This window comes from Aquarana catesbeiana, linkage group LG08 (genome assembly GCF_042186555.1).
Source record: "Aquarana catesbeiana isolate 2022-GZ linkage group LG08, ASM4218655v1, whole genome shotgun sequence".
In the NCBI taxonomy this organism is placed as follows: Eukaryota; Metazoa; Chordata; class Amphibia; order Anura; family Ranidae; genus Aquarana; species Aquarana catesbeiana.
The window spans coordinates 157,608,414-157,625,849 of NC_133331.1; the positions used below are offsets into that span (position 1 = coordinate 157,608,414).

General features: G+C 46.8%; 1 protein-coding gene across 2 annotated transcripts in view; it reads left to right on the forward strand.

Annotated features, from left to right (window-relative positions):
- The first annotated feature begins 5,193 nt into the window (after window positions 1-5,193).
- CUEDC2 (CUE domain containing 2) overlaps window positions 5,194-17,436 on the forward strand; it is a 63,938-nt gene continuing 51,695 nt past the window's right edge. For both annotated transcript variants that reach the window (XM_073596603.1, XM_073596604.1), the window contains exon 1: window positions 5,194-5,280. The gene's annotated coding sequence lies outside the window, so the exon portion shown is untranslated. The remainder of the gene's footprint in view (window positions 5,281-17,436) is intronic.

The window sequence follows — 17,436 nt, forward strand, 5'->3', positions numbered from 1 at the left end:
GTTGTACATATACATCCTTATATATACACATGGTAAATAGAAATAACAAAACCCAAATGATGCAGGGCAAGAGATAATTAAAAAGTTGTAACATCCATAAAATGCACACAATCACAGCATTGGTATGAAGAAAACCTATAGGTGTGTAACCCTGGTAAAAAATATTGATATGGTGCATGTAGTAAGACCGACGCGTTTCGTGTATCAAACACTCTTCAGGCGCAATTAAGCACCAACATCTAAAAACAAAAAAGAAAAAAATCCAATGAGTAAAAATGGATAGTGCATAAGGAAAAAGAAGTATGCATATAGGGGAGGCAGAAAGCCATACTTCCCCAATGTCTACTCACTTGGCCGAGGAGTGCAAACTCCATGGGTTCCACAGTCATAGGCCACCAACTGAGTCAGGTCCGGGAGCTGAGGGAGGGGCACCCAGACAGGGGGAGAGAGAGAGCGCCAAGCGCCCACAGAGGTTCCCCATGGAGTGGTAGGTCCACACTGGTATGTAGGGAGGGGAGTAAGTCTGTAGTGATGATAAAAATAATGTGTATAAGGTATGCTCCTAGGCTAACCAGAGCCCCCAATCACAAAGTAAATGTGAAAAAGACATATGAGCATGTAATAACCCCCCTTACCCATGGGTAGTGGGTGCTGGTCCCATGTATCCTGCCCAGTGATGGACGTGCTGCCTGAAAATGGGCTAGCAAAGAAATGGGGGCCCCTTATGTGCACCTAGCCACTCCCCCCCCCCACAAAAGCCAGGAAACTCCCCCCAGCGTCACTCAGTGCAGACACCAGGTGGACCGAAGCCTCCTCCAGCGCAGCGGCACTGGCCGCCCACAGCTGCTGGGGACGCCGCCGTCCACGTGTCCGCACAGGAAGTAAACACAACGCCGACAGCGGGACGAACGTCACGTGTACGGCGTGGAGGAGTGACGCCGACGCAGGGAGGGGAACCCGCCCCGATCCCCCGTCACCCACAAGGATGACGAGGAGAGGAGGGGAGGGACCCCACCATGCGTCGCAGCTCCCGGACGCCGAGACAGGAGGGTAACCATGGAGACGTGGACTCCCTGTCGGAGGCACACTACAAGGCTGCATCAAATGGGGAAAATTGTAAATAAAAAAAGATGGAAAATGAACCACTGGATGAAGGGATGCATGTACACAAAAAAGTGCATAAAAAGGGACATGTGTCATACTAGACAACCCCCAATAGGAGGCCAACGGTTCAGGGCAAGTGTCCTGTGGACTGGTGTCCATTTTGGTGAGATAACCCAGAGGCTCCCTCCCTCAGCTCCCGGACCTGACTCAGTTGGTGGCCTATGACTGTGGAACCCATGGAGTTTGCACTCCTCGGCCAAGTGAGTAGACATTGGGGAAGTATGGCTTTCTGCCTCCCCTATATGCATACTTCTTTTTCCTTATGCACTATCCATTTTTACTCATTGGATTTTTTTCTTTTTTGTTTTTAGATGTTGGTGCTTAATTGCCCCTGAAGAGTGTTTGATACACGAAACGCGTCGGTCTTACTACATGCACCATATCAATATTTTTTACCAGGGTTACACACCTATAGGTTTTCTTCATACCAATGCTGTGATTGTGTGCATTTTATGGATGTTACAACTTTTTAATTATCTCTTGCCCTGCATCATTTGGGTTTTGTTATTTCTATTTACCATGTGTATATATAAGGATGTATATGTACAACACCTGATTGTATGATGCACATTTTGGAACAATATTGTGCCACTAGGCTATTGTTTATCAATAAATGGTTTGTTATATGGTGACTGATCCTTTGGCCTTCTTTGCACGCCTCAATCACAGGCAGTGAGACATTTCCCTAATCTGTGCAGTTGCGAACCGGGAAATGTCTCATTGCCTGTGATTAGCCGTGTGCAGTATCGGCTTCCTGGCGGGATTGGGCACATGGGATTTCGAACACTCCCGAGACAATCTCTATTACTTATACAGGCTGATGACAAAAATGCCAAAAGCCTGTATAAGCAGCATTTTTTATGTACAGCGTGCAAGAGTCCTCAGTACAGCGTGCAAGAGCACTCTGTACAGCGTGCAAGAGCCTCTGTACAGCGTGCAAGAGTCCTCTGTACAGCGTGCAAGAGTCCTCTGTACAGCGTGCAAGAGTCCTCTGTACAGCGGGCATGGGTCCCCTGTACGGCGTGCAAGAGCCCTCTGTACGGCGTGCAAGAGCCCTCTGTACGGCGTGCAAGAGCCCTCAGTACGGCGTGCAAGAGCTCTCAGTATGGCGTGCAAGAGCCCTCAGTACGGCGTGCAAGAGCCCTCAGTACAGCGCGTAAGAGCCCTGTGCATAGCATGCATGAGTCCTCTGTACAGCGTGCAAGATCCCTCTGTACAGCGTGCAAGAGCCCTGTGTATAGCGTGCATGAGTCCTCTAAACAGCGTGCAAGAGCCCTGTGTACAGCGTGCAAGAGGCCTGTGTACAGCGTGCATGGGTCCCCTGTACAGCGTGCAAGAGCCCTCTATATAGCGTGCAAGAGCCCTTTGTATGGCGTGCAAGAGCCCTATGTACGGCGTGCAAGAGCCCTATGTACGGCATGCAAGAGCCCTATGTACGGCGTGCAAGAGCCCTATGTACGGCGTGCAAGAGCCCTATGTACGGCGTGCAAGAGCCCTATGTACGGCGTGCAAGAGCCCTATGTACGGCGTGCAAGAGCCCTCTGTACGGCGTGCAAGAGCCCTCTGTACGGCGTGCAAGAGCCCTCTGTACGGCGTGCAAGAGCCCTCTGTACGGCGTGCAAGAGCCCTCTGTACGGCATGCAAGAGCCCTCAGTACAGCGTGCAAAAGCCCTCAGTACAGCGTGCAAGAGCCCTCTGTACAGCATGCAAAAGTCCTCTGTACAGCGTGCAAGAGCCCTCTGTACGGCATGCAAGAATCCTCAGTACGGCATGCAAGAATCCTCTGTACGGCATGCAAGAATCCTCTGTACGGCATGCAAGAATCCTCTGTACGGCATGCAAGAATCCTCTGTACAGCATGCAAGAGCCCTCAGTACAGCGTGCAAGAGCCCTCAGTACAGCGCGTAAGAGCCCTGTGTATAGCGTGCATGAGTCCTCTGTACAGCGTGCAAGAGCCCTGTGTATAGCGTGCATGAGTCCTCTAAACAGCGTGCAAGAGCCCTGTGTACGGCGTGCAAGAGCCCTGTGTACGGCGTGCAAGAGCCCTGTGTACGGCGTGCAAGAGCCCTGTGTACGGCGTGCAAGAGCCCTGTGTACGGCGTGCAAGAGCCCTGTGTACGGCGTGCAAGAGCCCTGTGTACGGCGTGCAAGAGCCCTCTGTACGGCGTGCAAGAGCCCTCTGTACGGCGTGCAAGAGCCCTCTGTACGGCGTGCAAGAGCCCTCTGTACGGCGTGCAAGAGCTCTCAGTACGGCGTGCAAGAGCCCTCAGTACGGCGTGCAAGAGCCCTCAGTACGGCGTGCAAGAGCCCTGTGTACAGCGTGCATGAGTCCTCTGTACAGCGTGCATGAGTCCTCTGTACAGCATGCAAGAGCCCTCAGTACAGCGTGCAAGAGCCCTCAGTACAGCGTGCAAGAGCCCTCAGTACAGCGTGCAAGAGCCCTGTGTATAGCGTGCATGAGTCCTCTGTACAGCGTGCAAGATCCCTCTGTACAGCGTGCAAGAGCCCTGTGTATAGCGTGCATGAGTCCTCTAAACAGCGTGCAAGAGCCCTGTGTACAGCGTGCAAGAGCCCTGTGTACAGCGTGCATGGGTCCCCTGCACAGCGTGCAAGAGCCCTCTATATAGTGTGCAAGAGCCCTCTGTATGGCGTGCAAGAGCCCTGTGTATGGCGTGCGTGCAAAAGCCCTCTGTACGGAGTGCAAGAGCCCTGTGTATAGCGTGCAAGAGCCCTGTGTATAGCGTGCAAGAGCCCTCTGTAAGGCGTGCAAGAGCCCTCTGTACGGCGTGCAAGAGCCCTCTGTACGCCGTGCAAGAGCCCTGTGTATAGCGTGCAAGAGCCCTGTGTATAGCGTGCAAGAGCCCTCAGTACAGCGTGCAAGAGCCCTCAGTACAGCGTGCAAGAGTCCTCTGTAGAGCGTGCAAGAGTCCTCTGTACAGCGTGCAAGAGTCCTCTGTACAGCGTGCAAGAGTCCTCTGTACAGCGTGCAAGAGCCCTCAGTACGGCATGCAAGAATCCTCAGTACGGCATGCAAGAATCCTCTGTACGGCATGCAAGAATCCTCTGCACGGCATGCAAGAATCCTCTGCACGGCATGCAAGAGCCCTCAGTACAGCGTGCAAGAGCCCTCAGTACAGCGCATAAGAGCCCTGTGTATAGCGTGCATGAGTCCTCTGTACAGCGTGCAAGATCCCTCTGTACAGCGTGCAAGAGCCCTGTGTATAGCGTGCATGAGTCCTCTAAACAGCGTGCAAGAGCCCTGTGTACAGCGTGCAAGAGCCCTGTGTACAGCGTGCAAGAGCCCTCTATAAGGCGTGCAAGAGCCCTCTGTACGGCGTGCAAGAGCCCTCTGTACGGCGTGCAAGAGCCCTCTGTACGGCGTGCAAGAGCCCTCTGTACGGCGTGCAAGAGCCCTGTGTACGGCGTGCATGAGTCCTCTGTACAGCGTGCAAGAGCCCTCAGTACAGCGTGCAAGAGCCCTCAGTACAGCGTGCAAGAGCCCTCAGTACAGCGTGCAAGAGCCCTGTGTATAGCGTGCATGAGTCCTCTGTACAGCGTGCAAGATCCCTCTGTACAGCGTGCAAGAGCCCTGTGTATAGCGTGCATGAGCCCTGTGTACAGCGTGCAAGAGCCCTGTGTACAGCGTGCAAGAGCCCTGTGTACAGCGTGCAAGAGCCCTGTGTATAGTGTGCAAGAGCCCTCTGTACGGCGTGCAAGAGCCCTCTGTACGGCGTGCAAAAGCCCTCTGTACAGCGTGCATGGATGGATCCAACCACAATCAGGTGCCAGTGAAAGTAGAATGTACACAAACATCACACACGCCCCGCCTCTCTCCTTTGATTGGATACTAGCTTACCTGCAGCTTACGCTTATACCTGTTGATAAAAAAGTGCCACATGCAGGTCAATAATTAGTGCGCCCTATGTGTATTCAGAAAATAGTTACATATAAAAAATGGTTGGTGTTTTTCTGCTTTACAGATCGGTAACATTGGGCTGCCCACAAGCAACATGGCGGCCACAGGCTCTTGAGTCCCCGTGTGTGCAGGTAGGGAGGAAGTGACGTCTGTGAGCGGAGGCGCGCTGCAGGTCTGGCTGTGTGTACAGGATACGGGCGGTAGGTTTGAACGGTGTCAGGTCTGTGTTGGGTGTTTGTGTCATGGCGGTCCCCTTGGTGCAGTGTTCTCAGTGCGGCCATTACTGCCCGGTGCCATGGGTATTATCAGGGCATGGTTGTTATGGACAAGCTGAGCCTCCTATTATTGAATGATACCCTCACAATGTATCTACAGGGAAGAGGGCTGCAGGCTTTGTGGTTCCCTCGAACTAGAACTGTCAGTATGTCTGGAGCCCCAAACATGGCTTCCACTCAGTGGAGACCTTCATGTGGCACAATACAGAACCCTCCCTGCTCTCCCATTATTATTCCCATTATCGATGAGCCAGCCTTGCTTCCATCCCCCTTCACATCTCAAGGGAAGTCTTGAGAACACAAAGGCAGCTCTGGCTGTTCTAGTCACCAGATTCCCTGCACATATTTAACCACCACTGGTTTTTTTTTTTTTTTTTTTGCTTTTTTTCTAAACAAAAATGAAAAAAGACCAAGCATATTTGAAAAAAAAAAAAGTTTTTCTTAGTTTCTATTATAAAACTTTGCAAATAAGTAGTGTTTTTTTTTTTTTTTCTCTCTTCACTAATGTGCGCTGATAAGCTGCATCGATGGGGCTGCACTAATGATCAGCGTAAAGAATGTACTCACTGTGCCCTGTCAGATTTGCCGGTTATCGGCACACAGAGAAAGCATGTGAGGAAAGGATTGCAGATAACCAGCAAGTCTGTTTACATGTGACCAGCTGTGATTGGACACAGCTGATCACACGGTAAAGGGCTGCTGTGATTGGCTCTTTACTGCGATCTGTGATCAGCTGTGTCCAAAAGACACAGTGGTCAGAGCACATCCCAAGGGACACACGGGAGGCATGGTTCTAGTAAGACCGCCCTCCCAGAACTGGAGAGCTGCGCTGTAGCCATATTTTAGCTATAGCACGGGTTGGAAGGGGTTAAAGGAGTTGTAAAGACTGAAGGTTTTTTTTATCTTAATACATTCTATGCATTCTGTGTGCAGCAGCCCCCCTAACACTTACCTGAGGTTCCGATGTCCACGACTGTCGCAGCCATTTGAGATTCTCCCTCCTGATTGGCTGAGACACAGCAGTGGCACCATTGGCTGCCGCTGCTGTCAAAGTCAGCTAGCCAATCGGGAGAGAGGGGGCCAGGTCTGGGCTCCTGTGTCTGAATGGACACACGGAGCTGTGACTCGGGTGCTCCCACAGCAAGCTGCTTGCTGTGGGAGCACTAAACAGGAGGGAGGAGCCAGGAGCACAGAAGATGGACCCGAGAAGAATCCAGGCTGCTCTGTGTAAATCCACTGCAACAGAGCAGGTAAGTATAACATGATTGTTATTTTTATAGGAAAAAAAACCTAGACTTTACAATTACTTTAACCGCTAGCCAACCAGCCGCCGCAGTTATACTGCAGCAGGTTGGCACGACTACGCAAATCACCGTAGGTATACGTTGCTCCTTTAAGACGATCGAGCAGGAGCGCCGCATGTCCCCGGAGCCGATGCGTGTGCCCAGTGAGTGCATTGTTCGCCGGGCACCCTCTATCGCTCGTGACAGAGCAGGAACGTGGATCTGTGTGTGTAAATGCACAGATCCACGTCCTGTCAGGGAAGTAGAGACCGATCGTGTGTTCCTAGTATATAGTAACACCGATTGTCTCCTCCTCTAGTCAGTCTCATTCCCCCCACAGTTAGAACACACCTAGGGAACACAGTTAACCCCTTGAGCGCCCCCTAGTGTTAACCCCTTCCCTGCCAGTGACATTTATACAGTAATCAGTGGCTATTTTTAGCTCTGATCGCTGTATAAATGTCAGTGGTCCCAAAAATGTGTCAAGTGTCCGATCTGTCCGTCGCAATGTCGCAGTCCTGATAAAAATCGCAGGTCGCCGCAGTAACTAGTAAAAAAAAATTAAAATAAATAAATCTACCCCTATTCTGTAGACGCTATAACTTTTGCGCAAACCAATCAATATGCGATTTTTTTTTTTTTTTTTTACTAAAAATATGTAGAAGAATACATATCAGCCTAAATTGATGAACATTTTTTTTGTATATTTATTATAGTACAAAGTACAAAATATTTTTTTTTTTGTTTATAGTGCAAAAAATAAAAACTGCAGAGGTGATCAAATACCACCAAAAGCAAGCTCTATTTGTGGGGTAAAAAGGACATAAATTTTGTTTGGATACAACGTCGCACAACAACGCAATTGTCAGTTAACCACTTCAGCCCCGAACCATTTGGCTGGCCAAAGACCAGAGCACTTTTTGCGATTTGGCACTGCGTTGCTTTAAATGACAATTGCGTGGTCGTGCGACGTGGCTCCCAAACAAAATTGACGTCCTTTTTTTCCCCACAAATAGAGATTTCTTTTGGTGGTATTTGATCGCCTCTGCGGTTTTTATTTTTTGCGCTATAAACAAAAAAAGAGCAACAATTTTGAAAAAACAAATATCCCCCAAACATATAAAAAAAAAAAACAAAAAACATATTTTTTTTATCCTCAGTTTAGGCCGATTATGTATTCTTCTACATATTTTTGGTAAAAAAAATCGCAATAAGCATATATTCATTGGTTTGCACAAAAGTTATAGCGTCTACAAAATAGGGGATAGATTTATAGCATTTTTATTATTATTTTTTTGCTAGTAATGGCAGCGATCTGCGATTTTTATCGGGACTGCAACATGGCGGACACGTCGGACAATACTGACACATTTTTGGGACCATTGGCATTTTTACAGCGATCAGTGCTATAAAATTGCATTGATTACTGTAAAAATGTCACTGGCAGTGAAGGGGTTAACCACTAGGGGGTGCTCAAGGGGTTAACTGTGTTCCCTAGGTGTGTTCTAACTGTGGGGGGAATGAGACTGACTAGGGGAGGAGAGTGTGTTAAGGTGTTAAGAGTGTGATAGGGGTTAAGTGTGTTCTAACTGAAGGGGGGGAGGGGACTGTGCAGGGGAGATGACAGATCGTCTGTTCATACTCTGTATGAGCAGACGAGCTGTCTGTTCTCCCCTCAGAGAACCAGAAACTGTGTGTTTACATACACAGATCCTGATTCTCGGTGTGCCCCGAGCGATCGCGGGAGCGTGGCGGTGATTGCGACCGCTGGTCACTTGCTTCGCCTTTTTGGGCGAGCAGGGGGCGCACGCGCAGCCCCTAGTGGTCGGCTGTTACCGACGCAACATGACGGCAATTCGCGCAGCCGAGCCTTGTGGCTGGTCGGCATGAGGTTAAAGCGACGCAGTGCCGTAACGCAAAAAATGGCCTAGTCAAGAAGGGGACAAATCCTTCCGGGGCTGAAGTGGTTAAAGTAGAATTCCAGCTAAGGCCTAACAGAAAGATGTGTATACTTACCTATTCAACCCAGTCACATGATACAGCTCCCTTGTGTCAGTTATTGGCGGCTGCAGAGGAGAGGAGGGAGCGGTGACATTGGCTGCATAATGGGAGCCTATGGGTAATGTTTTCGCTCCCCGCTTTAACAGCCATTGTCGGGCGCTCTTTCCATTCCTGCAGCTGCTGCTAGCTGACACAGGGGATCATGTACAGTGGATATAAAAAGTATGCACACCCCTGTTAAAATGTCAGGTTTCTGTGATGTAAAAAAATGAGACAAAGATAAATCATTTCAGAACTTTTTCCACCTTTAATGTGACCTATAAACTGTACAACTCAATTGAAAAACAAACTGAAATCTTTTAAAGGGGGGTGGGGGTGTTAAGTAAAAAACTAAAATAATGTGGTTGCATAAGTTTGCACACCCTTTAATAACGGGATGTAGCTGTGTTCAAAATTGAGAGAAGTATGTTTCTTTTATTTTTTTTTTTTATTTTAGATTTATACTTGCCTAGGTGAATGCAGCATCAGACTGATGCTGCATCTGTCTCCCGCCGTCTCTGCATTGAGAACCGAGCCACCAAACATCGCCGATAGCTTGGTTCTCACAGCTCCCCGAGAGGAGAGCTGCTGACTGTCAGTCAGCGTCTCTCCTCTCTGCTTCTGCACGCTCATTGGAGTGCTGGGCTGTGGAGGGGCGGGGAGCGGCTCGCTGAGATGCTGGCTGCCATCAGTCAAGGCAAGTGGCGGATCCAGACTTGGGGAGTCGAGTTGACACGCTGCCTTGACTGATGACAGTGACATCAGCGGAGAGCGGACTTCAGACCACTCTCCGCTGAAAACGGGTCACAGGAGTGCAAAACGAATTGTACTCCTGTGACCCAGAGGAGAAGCCCAGCCTAAGAAGCTCAGGCTGGACTTCTCCTTTAAGCAATCACATTTAATCCCACGCTAAATAAGTCGGTATACACCTGCCATCATTTTAAAGTGCCTCTGATTAACCCCAAATACAGTTAAGCTGTTCTAGTAGGTCTTTCCTGACATTTTCTTAGTTGCATCCTACAGCAAAAGCCATGGTCCACAGAGAGCTTCCAAAGCATCAGAGGGATCTCATTGTTAAAAGGTATCAGTCAGGAGAAGGGTACAAAAGAATTTCCAAGGCATTAGATACACCATCGAACACAGTGAAGGCAGTCATCAAGTGGAGAAAATATGACACAACAGTGACATTACCAAGAACTGGACGTCCCTCCAGAATTGATAAGAAGAAAACTTGTCTGGGAGGCTGCCAAGAGGCCTACAGCAACATTAAAGGAGCTGCAGGAATATCTGGCAAGTACTGGCTGTGTGGCACATGTGAAAACAATCTCCCGTATTCTTCATATGTCTAGGCTATGGGTTAAAGTGGCAAAATGGAAGCCTTTTCTTACGAAGAAAAACACCCGAGCCCGGCTAAATTTTGCACAAACACATTTGAAGTCTCCCAAAAGCATGTGGGAAAATGTGTTCTGGTCTGATGAAACCAAGGTTGAACTTTTTGGCTATAATTCCAAAAGATATGTTTGACACATCATCAAAAGAACACCATACACACAGTGAAGCATGGTGGTGGCAGTATCATGATTTGGGGCTGCTTTTCTTCAGGTGGAACAGGGCCTTAGTCAAGGTAGTGGGAATTATGAACAGTTCCAAATACCAGTCAATAACAAAATCTTCAGGCTTCTGCTAGAAAGCGGAACATGAACTTCATCTTTCAGCATGACAACGACTCAAAGCATACATCCAAATGAACAAAGGAATGGCTTCACCATCAGAAGATTAAAGTTTTGGATTGGCTCAGACCTGAATCCGATTGGAAATGTGTGGGGTGATCTTAAGAGGGCTGTGCACAGAAGATGCCCTCGCAATCTGACAGATTTGGAGTGTTTTTGCAAAGAAGAGTGGGGGCAAATATTGCCAAGTCAAGATGTGCCATGCTGATAGACTCTTGCCCAAAAAGACTAAGTGCAGTAATAAAATCAAAAAGTGCTTCAACAAAGTATTAGTTTAAGGGTCTGCACACTTATGCAACCATATTTTTTTAATTTTTTTTAACAGGGGTGTGGAGACATTTTATATCTACTGTAACCAGGCTGAAATAGGTAAGCGTATATGTCCCCTCCTTCATTTTTTAAAATGTATTTATTTTTTTTTTTTACACAGGTTAGTTTAGGCATTAGGAGGTTGGGGGAGCATTTTTAAGAATAGTTAGGCTTTAACTGGCATTCCAATTAAAAAAGTCTCAATCTTATTTCATTGATCTTGTACCCCAGGGAACAAAGTGCCTAATTTTTGAAGGGTGCAGTTCTTCCAGAGCTATCATGGTCAACGTGCTTCCCTTCCCACACTACTGCCTCACTGTGCTGCTCTGAAGGGGACAATTAGGGCTAATTGGTATTGGACACCAGGCACTTGTCAGGACCAGCGGGATCGCAATGCAAGCAGAGAGAGGGGGCATGTCAGAGCGAAAACATCCCCAAGCCCACTCACAGCAGACGGGCATGAAGAAAGTGTGCTGTGCCTGATCTCCACACTAGTAGGGATAAACTCAGATGTGTTTGGATCCTAGTCTGAGCTGTCATCTGTACTGGGCCAATCAGCTGCAGGGTGTGTATACATTCAGCTGCGGGTGGGGGATGCCATGACTACTTATGATTGGCCGAGTACAGGTAACAGCTTTCTGGCACACACGCTCAGGCGGGTTCAGACTATGATCCAAACACACCTGAACTCATCTCTACACACTAGCAATGACTAGTTAATTATTATGCAGGGAGGGGGTTGTGTCAGTGATCACCTCAGTTTCCTGTTGAGACACATGCCAACGATTGTCAGCAGCACATGACTGTATATCCAAATAACCAGATCCATTTTTAGTGTCCTGCAGGGAACTTTCCTGTTCTGACTGCTAGCGCTCCCACTGCGAAAGGGCAGAAGTAACAGCGCTCTGCTTGAGCTAACAGGAATGCACACAAATCGGGCTTCTGACAGGGTAGGAGATGTCAGATATGAATGGGAGATAAACAGAATGGATCTGCTGCACGATCTTACAGCATTTCTTTATGCAGAGAGAAGTATTTTCTTTTAATACAGGTATTTATATAATTAATTAATGCAGCACTTCACATTTTGTACATTTTTCATCAGCTTCTGCGTTCAAGGACCATACAGTGCTATGAAAACGTATTCATACTCCTTGAAATTTTCCAGTTTATCACGTTACAACCAAAAACAAATGTATTTTATTGGGATTTTATGTGATGGACCAACACAAAATGGCAAATAATTGTGAAGTGGAAGAAAAATGATAAATGGTTTTCAACATTTTTTACAAATATCTGAAAAGTGTGGCGTGCATTTGTATTCAGCCCCCTTTACTCTGATACCCATAGCAAAAATCTAGTGGAACCAATTGCCTTCAGAAGTCATCTAATTAGAAAATAGTCTACCTGTGTGTAATTTAATCTCAGTATAAATACAGCCGTTCTGTAAAGCCCTCATAGGTTTGTTAGAGAACCTTGGTGAACAAACAGCATCGTGAAGACCAGGGAACACACCAGACAGGTCAGGGATAAAGTTGTGGAGATGTTTAAAGCAGGGTTATTTTGTAAAAAAATATCCCTAGCTTTGTATATCTCAAGGAGCACTGTTCAATCTATCGTCCAAAAATGGAAAGAGTATGGCACAACTGTAAACCTATTAAGACATGGCCGTCCACCTAAACTGACAGGCCGGGCAAGGAGAGCATTAATCAGAGAAGCAGCCAAGAGGCCCATGGTAACTCTGGAGGAGCTGCAGAGATCCACAGCTCAGGTGGGAGAATCTGTCCACAGGACACCTGTTATTCGTGCTCTCCACAAATCTGGCCTTTTATGGAAGAGAGAGCTATTGTTCAAAGAAAGCCATAAGTCGTTCTGTTTGCAGTTTGCGAGAAACCATGTGCGGGACACAGCAAACGTGGAAGAAGGTGCTCTGGTCACATGAGACCAAAATTGAACTTTTTGGCCTAAAAGCAAAACGCTGTGTGTGTTTGGGGAGGGGGGGCGGGAACTAAAACTGCACATCACCTTGAACACACCATCCCAACCTTGAAACATGGTAGCAGCATCATTTTGTAGGGATGCTTTTCTTCAGCAGGCATAGGGAAGCTGGTCAGAGTTGATGGGAAGATGGATGGAGCCAAATACAGGGCAAACTTAGAAGAAAACCTGTTATGCCGCGTACACACGGTCGGACTTTTCGTCTACAAAAGTCCAACTGACGCCGACGGACTAAAGCTGGCTGGTAATCCGTTCGTGTGTGGGCTTCTCCGGACTTTCAGCAGACTTTTTCAGCCTCAAATCCGACGGACTTTAGATTTGAAACATGCTTCAAATCTTTTGCGTCGTAACTACGACGGACCCGAAATCCGCTCGTCTGTGTGCTAGTCCGACGGACAAAAACCCATGCTAGCGCAGCTATTGGCTACTGGCTATGAACTTCCTTATTTTAGTCCGGTGTACGTCATCACGTACGAATCCGTCGGACTTTTGTGTGGTCGTGTGTAGGCAAGTCCGTTCGTTAGAAAGTCTGCTGAAAGTCCGCCGGAAGTCTGTCGGACAGGCTGTCGGACTTTTGTAGACGAAAAGTCCGACCGTGTGTACGCGGCATTAGACTCTGCAGAAGACTTGAGACTAGAGCGGAGCTTCACCTTCCAGCAGGGCCACGTCTCTAAATATATAGCCAGAGCTACAGTGGAATGGTTTAGATCAAAGCATATTCATGTGTTAGATTGCCCCAATCAAAGTCCAGACCTGAATCCAATTGAGAATCTGTGGCAAGACTTCAAAATTGCTGTTCACAGATGCCCTCCATCCAATTTGACAGAGCTTGAGCTATTTTGCAGAGAAGAATGGGCAAAAAGTCACTTTCTAGATGTGCAAAGCTGGTAGAGACATCCCCAAAAAGATTTGCAGCTGTAATTGCAGCGAAAAGTGGTTCTTCAAAGTATTAACTCAGGGGGGCTGAACACAAATGCACGCCACGTTTTTCACATATGTATTTTGAAAACCATTTATCATTTTCCTTCCACTTCACAATTATGTGCCACTTTGTGTTGGTCTATCACATAAAATCCCAATAAAATAAATTGACATTGTTTGTAAGGTGACAAAATGTGAAAAATTGCAAGGGGTGTGAATACTTTTTCAAGGCACTGTACTTACACATACCATGGCTGGTTTAGACAGGAACCAATAAACCTACTAGCATGTCTTTGAACCGTGAGAACTGCTGTACTTGGAGGAAACCCAGGCAAACATGGGGAGCATGACAACTCCATGTAGACCATATCCTGGCCGGAATCCCAGTGCTCCAAGGCAGGAGGTGCTAATTACCAAGTTACTGCACTGCCCCATAATGTATTTCTACATTAATCACTTGACCATCAGTTAAAATGCTCGTATGAATGAAATGTTAAGGTTCTGCCCAGGACTCACAGGAGACAGCAGTGCTAGCCCACTCACCAAGCATCAGTGCTGGGGTCTCTGCTGAAAAAACAGAAGCAGTTGAACAGCGTTCAACTTATTCAAGGATAAATAGGATCAGACAGGTATTGTTAGAAAGATTAAAATAAATGTAAAGGCTTGTGTTTTTTTGTTTAAGTAAATAGCATGTCATACTTGCCTGCCCTGTGCAGTGGTTTTGCTCAGAGAAGCCCCAATCCTCCTCTGGTTCCCCACTGGTGCTCGTGCCCCCATAGCAAGCCAGTTGGTATAGGGGCACTCGTGTACTTGCTTTCGGGCCCCATTCTGAGTGTCCATAAGACACACAGAGCAGGACTTGGCCCAACCCCTGCTCCCTCCCCACTGGCTCTGATTGACAGCAGTGGAAGCTAATGGCTCCTGCTGCTGTATCTTAACCAATCAGGAGCAAGAGAGCCTCCGCTCTCATGCACATCGCTGGATCGGGCTCGGGTATGTATTTGAATGGTGTTACTGCAGGGGAAGCCGCATGCAGTAGGTTTTTTAGCTTAAAAAAATCTTCTGCATATACAAGCACTTTAATTACTTGCCCCCGCCTCAAGTGTAGCCCTACAGGATAAATACTTACCTTCAGCCTCGATCCACTGTGGAGCCACACAGTCTTTTGTCCAGGAAAGCCATCTTTTGTTAATTCTCATGCCCACTGTGGCCCCATTCTTTTCATACAGGAAAGGCTTATTTGCGAAGGCCGCCTGCAGCTGCCATGAGTACTGCTCTCCTGTATGGAAAAACAAAAACCTAAGATCATATGATGTTTAACATTAATTTAGAAGTCTCTTGTACTTCAATGCGTGTTACAGAGAAAAAATAACTTCCTAGCAATTGGGACTTTTAGGGCTCTGAGGAATACACAAACATGAAAACATGGTATGAATATAGAGTATTTATTTTTATCAAAAGTAATTGAAAGGTATAAAATGTTACATGTACACAATTTACATTTAAAGAATGAGTGGTCGGAAGCCACAGGGCAAATATGAAACCACTCAATGGTGGTACTGGAGATTGATACAGAAAACCAAACACCAACATGTTTCAGAGTCCTTGAGCTCCTCCTTTTGGGTAGGTTTTAACAATCTTGACAAATACACTAGTGCCTGGGCAAAGATGTGAAGCGTATGACCAACCAATGGTAAAAACAATATTTATAATGAATCCAGTCAAGGTAAAAAAAAAGTGTGCAAAAAAATAAGAAATCCTCTTGGCTTGAGGGCAACCCACGTTGGGTGCACAGAGATCACCTTATCCTAGAGGAGGCTACCTCATAGAAGACGGGGGAAAAACCTCAGCTCAACAAGTAATCTTTGGTGCCTTTTAAAGATCCCTCAATCAGCAAGTACCCCAGACCAGACTGGTGGTCTGGTCTTATGTGTGCAGGTTTCACCATGCAGTGAGGATCCTTTTTAGCAGTGCTATCTAGTGAACTACTGGCGTTCAAATATTCCCCTCTTGGACACTATATACTGTTGAGGATTTCCCCACTGAGAGTACCCTTTCAGCCATTCTGGTCTGGGATACTTGCTGATTGAGGGCTCTTTAAAGGCACCAACGGCTACTTTTTGAGCTGAGGTTTTTCCCGTCTCCTATGAGGTAACCTCCTCTAGGATAAGGTAATCCCTGTGCACCCTATGTGGGTCGCCTCAAGCCAAGAGGATTTCTTATTTTTTTGCACACTTTTTTTTACCTTGACTGGATTCATTATAAATATTGTTTTTACCATATTTTTCTGCACACTTTTTTTTTTTACATTGACTGGATTCATTATAAATATTATTTTTACCATTGATTGGTCATGCGCTTCACATCTATGCCCAGGCACTACTGTATTTGTCAAGATTGTTAAAACCTTCCCTAAGGCTCGGTTCCCACCTAAACTGGCAGCGGATCGCAGAGCAACGCTGTTTGTCCCTGTTCTCCATATCAGGGCAGAATCTTTGCCTGAATTCGGCCCTGAAACGAAGGCAAAGACGCACACACAGCATTTCTGTGCAGTGCGCTCCGCAGCCGCCCTGGAGACATATTAACCGGCTCTCTATGGAGATATTCTCCTGCTATGCGAATTGGATGCTGAGAAATTCTCATGGGTGTGAACCCAGCCTAAAGAAGGAGCTCAAAGGACTCCGAAACGTGTTGGTGTTTGCTTTTCTGTATCAATCTCCAGTACCACCATTGAGTGGTTTCTTTTTTGCCCTGTGGCTTCTGACCACTCATTTTTTATATGCAATTGTGTACATGTAACATTTTATACCTTTTAAATTACTTTTGATAACAATAAATACTCTATATTCATTCCATGTTTTCATGTTTGTGCATTCCTCAGAGCTCTAAAAGTCCCAATTACTAGGGGAGTTCTTTTTTCCTCAATCTACCAGGAATGTGGCCAATTTTTAGCAGATTTCAAATCTCTTTTTCATATCAATGTGTGTTACAGTGCATGCAAGATGCATGGACGACTGAAGTATTTTGTTTATGTGGAGACCTCTCCCACCAACATGCTGTGTTGTAATGCATTGGAAAAAGTCTTACATAATCGCGGTGGGTTATTCTACGCTTTTCAGATTATTTGAATAGGATGCCTTAAAAAAATGCAATGCATGTGAAGTACAGTATTAAAGAGTCTTGCCTCATATGTTCTTCAGTGAACAAGTTATACAGCTTCCAGTACTTTCAGCTACTGGCTATTGTACCACTGATTGTGTGTGCATCTGCTTTGGCACAATTCATTAATTTCCACAGTGAATCTCAATTATTTCTAAACTACTCTGGAAATAAGGCCAAGGTAAAATAGACCCCCAGCAGGGATTTAAAACAAAAAGTCTGACTGCAATACTCGTCTCTTACCTGATGCTGTTCCCCATAGGCAATTCTTTCTCCCAGTCCCATAGTGTCTTGGACCTGCTACCTGAGGAAGCGTTACAGTGGTACCCTGTACTCACGTCATCACTTCAGTGCCACACTCTGAATCATTGAGGACCACCCACAACCTGCTTTAAGATATCTGGACTAAGGTAAGTGTTAGGGGTGTTGAAAATAATCGTGTAATTGATGCATCGTGATTCAGTCTTAAACGATTCTGCATCGATGCAGAGATTGGCTGAATCGCGATTGCATCAATTATGTCATCGGCCCCCGTCAGAGCCCTCCCCTCTGTTCTCCTCTCCATGCCTAAGCGTGTATGTGTGATCACACACTGACCTTGGATCTGTAAACGCAGTCCGCTGTAACAAAGTCCCGCTTCC